Here is an 11,754-nt window from a genome sequence, read left to right as displayed (position 1 = left end):
AAAGTTTTTGTCTATAAGATCAATACACAGAAGGAGATAGAACTGACTAGGGAAACATAATTAACTTACCTGGCATTAATGGTTAAAACCTCAAGCTCTGAAACCAAATGCCTGAGTTGAAATATTTGACTCTGTCTCTTACTAGCTGTGTGACTTTTGGCTTGTTACTCTGTGTTTCAGTTTCATCATTAGTAACATGAATTGAGTATCTATCTACCTTATGGTGGTGTTATAAGTATCAAATGAGTTAATGCATATAAAGTATTTATTCCATTTTCAGGAATAAATATTGGATATTATTTTTCTTACAGATCTTGTCTCTGTTGGTTTAAATGAGTGACCATGAATTTTGTTTTTTTGGGGACATGAATTTATAGTGATATCAATCTACCAGTTGAATAATTTTCCTTCAACAGTGCTTCACAGCCTGCCTGGGTGCAGAAAATCAACCATTTGAATTTATGTAAAGGTACCATGAAAAGAACACGGGCCAAGGACCTTGAGGATTTTAATGAAATAGTGGTTGAACGAACTAGAGGAGTCGTTCTAAGAAGCCCCAGGAAACTAGTTCAGTGGAGCATGTCAACATGCTCCAGGCCCTCAGATAAGTCCTAAGTCTACTGTTTACTGAGATTTTCCTTTTGGTAACTTTCTATTTTTGCTCGATGAACTGTGGAAGGAAGAGAAACAAATCAAGATAGTGAACTATATTTATTCATTTATTCAACTAATACGTAATGAGAGTCCACAACGTGTCTGGCACTTTGGGTCGTGGCAATAAAGCAGTGAACAAAACAAAGTTGTTGCTTTTGTGGGATTACATTATAGCTGAGGAGGCAGAAAATAAATAAATGAAGAGTGTATGGTATGTTAGGGGATAATAAGTGCTATGAAAAATAAGGGAACAGAAGGTGACATATTGAGTTCTCTATTGTTGAAAGTCTTTGAGGAACATTCATGTGTCCATTACAATTATAAAGTCATGCAACATGCCACAATCAAGATAGAAATTATTTCCATCACTCCATAAACTGGAATAATTTTCAAAGACTTGTTTTTCCTTATTTTCTAACCACAAATATTTTCATTATCTCTAAAGTCCTTCAGCAAATTGCTTGATGAACTTCTGGGACCAATTATCATAGTCAATTTCAACAGCTTAATATATGACTTCCATTAATAACTGAATTCATCATGCCAAAGAGGCAGCTTTTTCACTCCCACTGGGCAGTTCAAGGATCAGAATCTTTGTAATATATAATCCCTTTTGGTATGGTGAATAGACTTTAACACTTTCACACCAATTAGTCTTTGGCTTCCACAGGGATGGAATTCATTGAACCTTCCAGACCCCTCTGCATGACACAGCTAATGTCAGTTATCAAGAGAAGTGCAGATGTGAGCCATTATCAGCCAACAGTCACAGCAGCTGGGGGATGGTTGTACCAGCTTAATAAAAAAGATCTTCGACATTATCAGCTCTGCCCAATATCACATTCAATTGTCACAAGATTCTATCAATCCTATCCTCTTAATATCTCTTGCTATATTCTCATTACCATTGGGTTAGTTCCCATGCTCTATCATCATTAAAAAAAATGTTATTTATTTTTGGCTGTACTGGGTCTTTGTTACTGCACACGGGTTTTCTCTAGTTGCAACAAGCAGGAGCTACTCATAACAGTGGCTTCTCTTGTTGCAAAGCACAGGCTCTAGGCAGGTGGGCTTCAGTACTACAGCATGAGGATTCAGTAGCTGTGGCTTGCAGGCTCTTAGGCACAGGCTCAGTAGTTGTGGCGCACAGGCTTGGCTGCTCCGAGGCATGAGAATCTTCCCTGACCAAGGATTGAACCTGGCTCCTCTGTGCTGGCAGGTGTGTTCCTAACCTCTGGACCACCATGGAAGTCCCATCATTTTTTGCCTGGAAAATGCATGCCATTATCATCTCTCGGATTATTACAATAGCATCCTAACCAATCTCCCTCTTTTAGACCTTAACTTCAATCTGTTCTCTACAGAGCAAGCAAAATGATCCATTTAAAACATCTTTTAAGTATTTTCATGACAAAAAACACACAACAAACTCATGACAAAAAAAAAAAAACAAAACACCCCGCACACACAACAAACTAGGAGTAGAAGGGAACTCCACCTATTTGATAAAGAGCCTTTACAAAAAAACCCATGGTTAACAGCATTAATAATGAAAGACGACTTTCCTCTTGAGATCAGGAATAAGACAAGAATATCTGCTCTCATCATTTCTATTCAACATTCTGCCGGAGGTTTAACCAGGGAAATTAAGAAAGAAAAATAAAAGGCATCCTAACTGGAAAAGAAGTAAATAGTTTCTATTTTCAGATGACATGATCTTATGTAGAAAATCCTATACAATCCCCCCCACACACACTACTAGAACTAATAATTGAATTTGGCAAGATTGCTGTATACCAGTTCAATGTGCAAAAATCATTTATATTTCCATACACTAAAAATGAACAAAATAAAATAACTCCATTTATAACAGCATCAAAAATAATAAAATACTTAGGAGTAAATTTAACAAAAGAAGTATGAGTGTTACAAACTACAAAAATGATTGAAATAAATTGAAGGAGAACTGAATAAATGGAGAGATGTCTTGTATTCATGGATCAAAGAACAATCTGTTATAATAGCAATACTCCCCAAACTGATTGGAGATTCAATGAAATCTCTATTTAAAACAAAAAAAACAGCTGGTTTCTTTGTAGAAATTGACAAGCTGATCTCATAATTCATATGGAATTCAAGGTATCAGACCAGCCAAATCAATTTTTAAAAAGAAAAATGATGTTGGAGGATTTACATTTTCCAATTTCAAAACCTGCTACAAAGCTATAGTAACTAAGATAGTGTGGATCTGGCATAGGATAGACATATAGATAAATGAATAAAATTGAGAGTTCATAAATAAACCCTTGTGTCTATAGTTAATTGATTTTCTTTTCTTTCATTTTTAATGACATTTGTCTTCTTTTTAATTTTACAAAAATATCTGTTCACTGCAAACAGTTAGAGATACATAAAAGCATAAAGTAAAAAATAGCAATCACCTATAATCCCCACTCACATCTCAGCATTTTGATATATTCATCTCAGTGTCCATGCATTTTTAAAAATTCTTATTTATTTATTTATTTTATTTTTTTCTGCACTGGGTCTTCACTGCTTTGTGTGGACTTTCTCTAACTGTAGTGAATGGAATCTGCTCTTTGTTGGGATGCGCCGGCTTCTCACTGTGGTGGCTTTCTCACCAAGTTGACTTGTTTCAGAGCACAGGCTCTAGATTCTTGGGCTTTAGTAGTGGCGGCATGCAGGCTGTAGGGGGGGTGCAGGCTTCAGTATTTGTGGCATATAAGACTCAGTAGTTGTGTTGGGCTTAGTTGCTTTGTGGCATGTGGAATTTTCTTACCGGACCAGGGATCAAACCATGTCCTCTGCATTGGCATGTGGATTCTTATTCACAGTGCCACCAGGAAAGTCCCATGCATTGTATTTTTAATTGAAATATACTATGGTCAGTTGATTTTCAACAGAGATGCCAGGACAATTCAAAGGGGAAAGGAGAGTCTCTTCAACAAATGATTCTGGGACAACTGGTTACTACATGCAAAAGAATGAAGGTGGACCTCTCTCTCATACCATATACAAAATTCAGCTCAAAATGGAACAATGATATAAATATGAGAGCCACAACTCTCATATTTTTAAAAATTTTATTTTTGGCTGTGCAGGGCCTTTGCTGCTCTGACTAGTCTCTCTCTAGTTGCAGTGTGAGGGCTTCTCATTGCAGTGGCTTCTCTTGTTGGGGAGCACAGGCTCTAGGTATTTGGTCAGTAGTTGTGGTGCACAGAATTAGTTGCCCTGCTGCATGTGGGATCTTCCTGGACCAGGGACTGAACTATAACACCTTAAAAGAAAAATAGGGAATTCTCTGGTGGTCCAGTGGTAAGGACTCAGAGCTCTCAATGTGGGGGCCCAGGTTCAATCCCTGATCCCTGGCCAGAGGGAAAACTAAGACCTTGCAAGCCACTTGGCCAAAAAAGAAAAAGAAAGAAAACATAGGCACACATTTTCATGACTTTGGGTTAGGTAGTAACGTTTTAGATACAACATCAAAAGCACAGGTGACAAAAAAAAAAAAATAGATAAATTGGACTTCATACAAATTCAAAACTTTTGTGCTTCAAATGACACTATTAAGAAAGTGAAAATAATTAGGGATGAGATTTTCGTATGCCTAATGACCATGTCGGAGAAGGCAATGGCAACCCACTCCGGTACTCTTGCCTGGAAAGTCCCTTGGACAGAGGAGCCTGGTAGGCTGCTGTCCATGGGGTCGCTAAGAGCCGGACATGACTGAAGCGACTTAGCAGCAGCAGCAGCAGCAATGGCCATGTGCAAGCAAATAATATATTATGGACATAATATATTATGTTTACATAATCTGATCTATGCAGCATTGTAATGGATCATGTGACCCCTTATAAGATCAAGAAGGAATGCTGTCTGTTAAGGAATTGTCTTGTTGATGTTAGGGGAATTTTTCTCTTCATGGTTGAGCAAGTATTCCTGCCACTGGGGGAGATTTGGTGATGCATAACACAGATACACATGGACAGTTCGGGGAGAGAGGAGGCCAAAGTACAGAGAAGGTTTTTTTGGTTTTTAAATTTCTCTTGTCATGTCATTAAAAAAAAAGACTTTTATAATCATAGTACATGTTAGTATTACTATGAAATCAAAGATTTTTATATATTTGATTTGGTTCAACTCAGTGAAGTTATCATTCTTTCCAGTACTCAAATGATGCCATTAGTTGGAATCCCTTTCTAATTGACTCCTGAATCATTTTGACATACCACCAGTAGTTTTTGATAATTTTCTTTCTTTGGGGCACAGCAAGATATTTCAGTCTCGACAGTTCTTGTCCCAGGCCTGGAAACCAGCAACTTATCCAAGGGGCTCTAGATCCTTTCTTTTTGTTTATTTATTTATTTTGGCTGTGTTGCATGGCTGTGGGATCCTAGTTCCCTGACAAGGGCTGAAACTGTAGTCAGTGAAAGAGTAGAGCCCTAACCACTGGACTGCCAGGGAATTCCCTCTAGTTTGTTTTTAATGAGAAATGGTATTTAGAGACAGCAGTCTGGGCATCAGAGGGAGCTAATCGCTACTGTTAGCACACAGATAGGTTTAGTCGCTAAGCCATGTCCTACTCTTTGTGATCCCATGGACTGTAGCCTGCCATGCTCCTCTGTCCATGGGATTCTCCAGGCAAGAACACTGGACTGGGTTGCCATACCCTCCTCCAGGGGTCTTCCCAACCCAGGGATCAAACTGGGATCTCCTGCATTGCAGGCAGACTCTTTACCGATCGAGCCGCCAGGGAAGCTGTTAGAACATACCTCATTTTAAAGAAGATCCTGAGTTGTTAGCACATGGTTTGGATAATATCATTGCTGTCCTCAGATGGTTATATTAAAGACTAGAGAATGGAGACTTTACAATTAAACAAACTATTTCACATAGAGAGAAGGAAATGGCAACCCACTCCAGCATCCTTGCCTGGAAAATCCCATGGACAGAGGAGCCTGGGAGGCTGCAGTCATGGGGTTGCAAATTATTAATCAGAAGCTCCATGTTGTTTGTTTTTCTATTTTTCATTTCTTCTGAGAAATAAAAGATTGAGCTGGAAATGAAGAGTACGGAAGAAAAGTGCTTTTATGTATGAACAGAAAGCTTGTTGTAGAATTACCAGAGACAGACAAAATGGAATTTCTTATATTAGACAAAGAAATATATAACCTTGAAATGCAGAGGAGATAGAAAACATCTCAGTGGTTCCTTCAGGAAGAGGGCTATGGAAGAGGCAAATTATAGGAAATACCTACTACCTCTTTTTGTTGCCTAGTCCAGAAGTGTTCAGTTATTCTGCAGAATCACTGTATGTACTAATTTGGCAAGCAAATCAATAGAGAATAAAAGGTTAGGTAAATAGCCTATTTACGAATGAGAAGAGAACTGAATTCAAAGTTCACAGTCCACCAGTGTCTTTACTTCCCTCAAAACTTAAAGCATCCTGAGAACAAAACGTTTGTCTGTTTTGTTCATGACTGCATCATCAGTGTTTATTTATTTATTTTTTCCATTTAGTTTTATTAGTTGGAGGCTAATTACTTAGGAATAAATGTCAAATAATAAAAGAGTAAAGAATGTAAAAAAAAAAACAACCTTAAAGCATCTTAGATCTTGATTGAGGACTTCTGTTGTGGTTTGGTCATATCTGACTCTTTTGCAGCCCTATGGATTCTATGTAGCCAGCCAGGTTCCTCTGTTCATGGGATTTCCCAGGCAAGAATACTGGAATGGGTTGCCATTTTCCCCCTCCAGGGGATCTTCCGGACCCAAGGATTAAAACCAGATCTCCTACATCTGCAGGTGGATTCTTCACTGCAGAGCCGCCAGTGAAGACGTGGTTGAGGGCTGTGCTCAGCTGCTTCAGCGGTTTCTGACTCTTTGCTACCCTAAGGACCGTAGCCCGCCAGGCTCTTCTTCCATGGGATTTTCTAGGCAAGAATACTGAAGAGGGATTGCCATTTCCTCCTCCAGGGGATCTTCCCAACTCAGGGATCTAACCCGCGTCTCCTGTATTTCAGGAGGATTCTTTTACCGCTGAGCCACGGGGGGATACCCTGATTGAGGACTACTCTCCATCTAATTCATGTTTGGTTTTCACCTTTGTCTAATACTCGTGGCTTTATTTTGGTTATGAGAACAGAAGATGAATGCTGGCTGAACATTTTGTGGCCTGGATATTTCCTCTAGGGGTCACTTTCAGGGCTTCCAAGGAGTTGGGTTTAGCCAGAGACACACACCTCAAACAGGATGTTTTTCCAACTGGGTCTTTTTTCACAAAGTACATTTTAAAGACAGTTACTTATTTCAAGGCAATAGTTCTCAACCTTGTCTGCTCATTAGAATAACATGTAGAGTTTTTATAACAATACTGTGCCTAACCCCCAGAGATGCTTATTAAATTAGTTTCGGGTAGGGCACAGGCCTTTTAAGTTCTAAAAAGTCACAGGTGATTCTAATGTGCAGCTAGAGTTGAGAATTGCCATACTAAGAGTAAAAAACCTAAAGAATTTCGGGTTAAAAAAAAGGTAGCTTTGATAATAGGGCAAGAAAGATATGCATAGAGGACATTATATTCCAAACCATTTGATTATATACTCTGTCAGTAAGATATTTTAAATGCCGTCCAAATATAGGTATATTTATTTTTGTGTAAATTATATATAGCAAATACTATAAAATTAAATGATATAACTATGACAATTTCCCCTTATTTGTTGGTCATTTTGCTTGGCATGCAGAATCTTAGTTCCCTGTCCAGGGATTGGACCTGTGCCCCCTGCAGTGGACTCTGTATCTTAACCACTGGACCACCAGGGAAGTCCCTAAAATATGACAATTTTTTTTAAGTTTTCATTTCATTACAAATGGTATTAAAAACTCTCTAACTTCTTTCTGTAGGAAGCAATAAAAGAGAGTAGGCTTAATCCTTCTTAAAAATCTTGATTAGTACCTTGTGCAACAGTAACTTGAAGATCTAGTTCTAAGTGTAATTCATTTATATACTTGATTTTAATGGATATGGTAGTTTAAAAAGATCCTTAGGAAAAGGATCTATGAATCCTTTCAGTCTTGACACTAAAGACGTGAATAACTGACTATATTAGCTACCTATTGCTATGTAATAATAATGTCATGAACTTAGTGGCTTAAAACAACACACATTTATCATCTCATAGTCTCGAAGAATCAGGATCTGGGGCATGGTTTAGTGGGATCCTCTGTTTCAGAGTCTCACAAAGTTATAATCAGCTGGTTTACCAGGGCTGCCATCTCATCTGAGGCTCAATTGGATGGGGACTCCCTTCCAAGCTCATGTGGTTGTTGGCTGCATTCAGTTTTTTGAAGGCTGCTAGACTGAGGGCCTCTGATTCTAGCCGGCTGTCAACAGAACACCCTCAGCTCTTTGCCAAGTGTTCCTCTCCATACGGCAGCTTATTTCTGTCAAGCCAGCAAAGGAACTATACTCTCCAAGCAAGACAGTTACAGTCTTATGTAATGTAGTCACATAAGATAACCTTTGCTGTATTCTATTGGTTAGTAGCAAGACTCATGCACATCCAAAGGAAGGGGTCATATAAGATAGTGAATACCTGGAGGCAAGTATCATGGAGCCCACCACAGTCTGTCCACCACATTAAATAAATACCTAAATACAAAAGTGAAGGAGGGAAAAGGAAAGCTATTTTTCATGGTGTCGACCGAAAAAAATGCACAATCGAAAACTTGAGAATTAGGTTTTATTCAGTGGATATCTGAGGGCCTCAAGCCTGGGAGGCAGTTTTTGAGATAGATCTGAGGGACTGCTCCCAAGGGGTAATGAAGGAGACAGGTTGTACAGGAGTTTTTGCAAAGGCCAGGTAGTGAAAATATCAAAGATTACTGCTAATTAAAGAAAACCAGATATTTCAAGTTAATGAATTTAATGCTTTCCTTTTTTTTTTTAGAAAGAAAATCACTTTATTCTAATTAAACCACAAACAATAACATCAGAAAAGCACGCTTAAGAGGCCACAACCACCTCTTCTGCCCAATCCCAAACTCAATACCATCTCAATGAACTTCTATACAGTGACAACGCCCTCTTCCACTGCAATCGTGAAGAACAAAAGCTATTAATGATTAAGGAGAGGTTTAACGGGTGGTCTCACAGTTCACATCTTCACTATTAAATATATTTTAATTGCTAAATCAACATGGTCACGAGAGGTGATTTTTCACGTCTTCAACTGGAACTTCTTGATTAAGCTAATCCGTTGGCCAATCTGCACTGTTTCAGCACCTCGCTGAAACCCTCGCAAAGTTTAAGGTCACCCTGGCTCTGGGCACACTCCAGAAACTGTTTCACCTCATAGAAGCAGGGGCCATTCTGCTGCAGTTGTGCCGGCTGGGTTCCCTGAGGTTCCTGGTAAGTGATATCAGGCCTTGAGGGTTCAGCACTGCTTCCTCCACTGAAGCCCCCAGTGATGGCGTGACCCAGAGTGTGGCCGACGGCAGAACCCACAGCCACGCCAGCAGCAGTGGTTGCCATCTGGGCCATCAGACCTGGCTGCCGGGGAGCAGCGGCAGGGGAGCCAGCAGCAGATGGTGGAGCCACTGCTGGTGGCTGAGCTGCGGGCGCTGGCCTGGCCGCTGCTCTCATCTGAGGCGCGCGGCTGGCAGGAGGGGCCGCGCGGGAAGTGCGGCTTCGGCTTCCACGAGGCATCTTGACGGCACTCCTAAGCGATGTAGACAAGCGGGACACTCAGAGACCCTGGCGGATTCTCTAATGCTTTCCTATGTATGGGAAGCTGCAAGAGGCTGCGCTCACTGAAATCGTTCCTCTGATCTGCACCTTGACTCTCTAGAGAGACTATCCTCTTCTTTCTCACCCTGAGTCCCCTCAGGCTGTACCACTCTGGAGGCTGCAGTGGCTGAGGGCTGCGCAGCAGGCAGCCTCTTTATCTCCAACCTGAGTTCTCACAGGGCTCACCTTCCGGGTTGGCTGCACTGATGCTACAATATCGTTTGTTTACTGAGAGGGTGGGTGACATTTTTCTTTTTCTTTTCTTTTTTTTGTGGGTGACATTTTTCATTCACACAGGCCAACTAATCAATGTAGAAGGAATAATAGACAGGAAACCATTGTTTTTCAATCATCATAGTAATAATGATATAAATAAGAATAATCAATGGAAGAAACACAAAAAAAATGTTGGAGAAAAGGATATTTGCATAGTTTCAAAGTATCTCCTCACAGACTTCTGCTTCCAACCATAATTTACCTTCTGGCACAAAAAAATCTAAAAATCTGAACAAAATATTTGAAACATTTTTCAGATGTTGGAAAACACGCAGAACAAGAGAGTTATACTTGAGAGAAAGGAAAAAAACAAGATGAGCTCTAAAATAGCCCTGGGATTTCCATGGTGGTTCAGTGGCTAAGGCTCTGTACTTCCAAAGTAGAGAGCCAGGATTTATTTAATCCCTGGTCAGGGAACTAGAAACCATAGGCTGCAACTAAGAGTTTATATGCTGCAACTAAAGATCTTGCATGCTGCAACTAAAACCCAGCACAGCCAAGTAAATAAATAAATATTTTTTAAAAATAATAAAATAAAATAAAATAGTTCCAGCTTACTTCATGGGGTACATTTCCTGCCACACTTCACAGAGGGAAAATCCACAGTTCAGCATTCTTCCTGAGTTGCAGAGACAAAGTTGAGAAGTTGAGGAGGACAAAGTGGACAGCATTTTCAGGATAAAGTAACAGAGAGGATAGAGCAGCAAAGAAAAGAGAGAGCTGAAAAGGGTGAGCAATTTGGAGACCTTCAGAAGGTTCTCCTCACATCTTCATCTGGGTATTGATCAGTACATGTGTGTAAGAAAACTGTATGAGTTGTGGAAAACTTCTCATCTCACAGAGGCCAGAAACATTTTATGTCCCAAAGAGCCAGAATGTATTATCAGGTAGAGTATGTCAAGGCTGTATATTGTCACCCTGCTTATTTAATTTCTATGCAGAGTACATCACGAGAAATGCCAGGCTGGATAAAGCACAAGCTGGAATCAAGATTTCAGGAAGAAATATCAATAACCTCAGATATGCAGATGATACCACTCTTATGGCAGAAAGCAAAGAAGTAAAGACCCTTTTGATGAAAGTGAAAGAGGAGAGTGAAAAAGTTGGCTTGAGGCTCAACATTCAGAAAATTAAGATCATGGCATCTGGTCCCATCACTTCATGGCAAATAGATGGGGAGACAGTGGAAACAGTGAGAGACTTTATTTTGGGGGGCTCCAAAATCACTGCAGCCATGAAATTAAAAGACATTTGCTCCTTGGAAGAAAAGTTACGAGCAACCTAGATAATATATTAAAAAGCAGAGACATTACTTTGCCAACAAAGGCCCATCTAGTCAAAGCTACAGTTTTTCCAGTAGTCATGTATGGATGTGAGAGTTGGACTATAAAGAAATCTGAGCACGGAAGAATTGATGCTTTTGAACTGTGGTGTTGAAGAAGACTCTTGAGAGTCCCTTGGACTGCAAGAAGATCAAACCAGTCCATCCTAAAGGAAATCAGTCCTCAGTGTCCATTGGAAGGACTGATGGTGAAGCTGAAACTCCAATACTTTGGCCATCTGATGTGAAGAACTGACTCCTTGGAAAAGATCCTGATGCTTGCAAAGATTGAAAGCAGGAGTAGAAGGAAATGACAGAGGATGAGATGGCTGGATGGCATCACCGACTCAATGGACATGAGTTTGAGTAAACTCTCGGAGTTGGCGATGGACAGGGAGGCCTGGCGTGCTGCAGTCCATGGGTCCCAAAGAGTCGGACACAACTGAGCAACTGAACTGAACCGAGAGTACTCAGATAATTGCTTCACTTGTGTGGCAATATTAACCCTAGAGTAAAAGTTGCTCTGGTCCCAAGTAAGAAAGCTTAAAAGCAAGCCTTGGAAGGAACAAATGATTTCTTCAAAAAAAGCTCAGGAATGTTTATAGGAATACAAAAAATATCCAGCAGCCAATAATTGATGAAGTAAAGCATCCAACCAAAAATTACCAGTTGTGTAAAGAAACAAAGAATATAA

The 11,754-nt window shown here is 39.9% G+C and overlaps 1 pseudogene; it reads right to left on the bottom strand.

Moving 5' to 3' along the window:
* Positions 1 to 8,854: 8,854 nt before the first annotated feature.
* LOC110139495 (coiled-coil-helix-coiled-coil-helix domain-containing protein 2 pseudogene) lies at positions 8,855 to 9,436 on the bottom strand (annotated as a pseudogene).
* Positions 9,437 to 11,754: the final 2,318 nt, after the last annotated feature.

Source organism: Odocoileus virginianus, chromosome 5 (assembly GCF_023699985.2).
Source record: "Odocoileus virginianus isolate 20LAN1187 ecotype Illinois chromosome 5, Ovbor_1.2, whole genome shotgun sequence".
Taxonomy (NCBI): Eukaryota; Metazoa; Chordata; class Mammalia; order Artiodactyla; family Cervidae; genus Odocoileus; species Odocoileus virginianus.
Note: the sequence above shows the minus strand (reverse complement) of the source record. Positions and strands in the feature narration are given on the sequence as shown.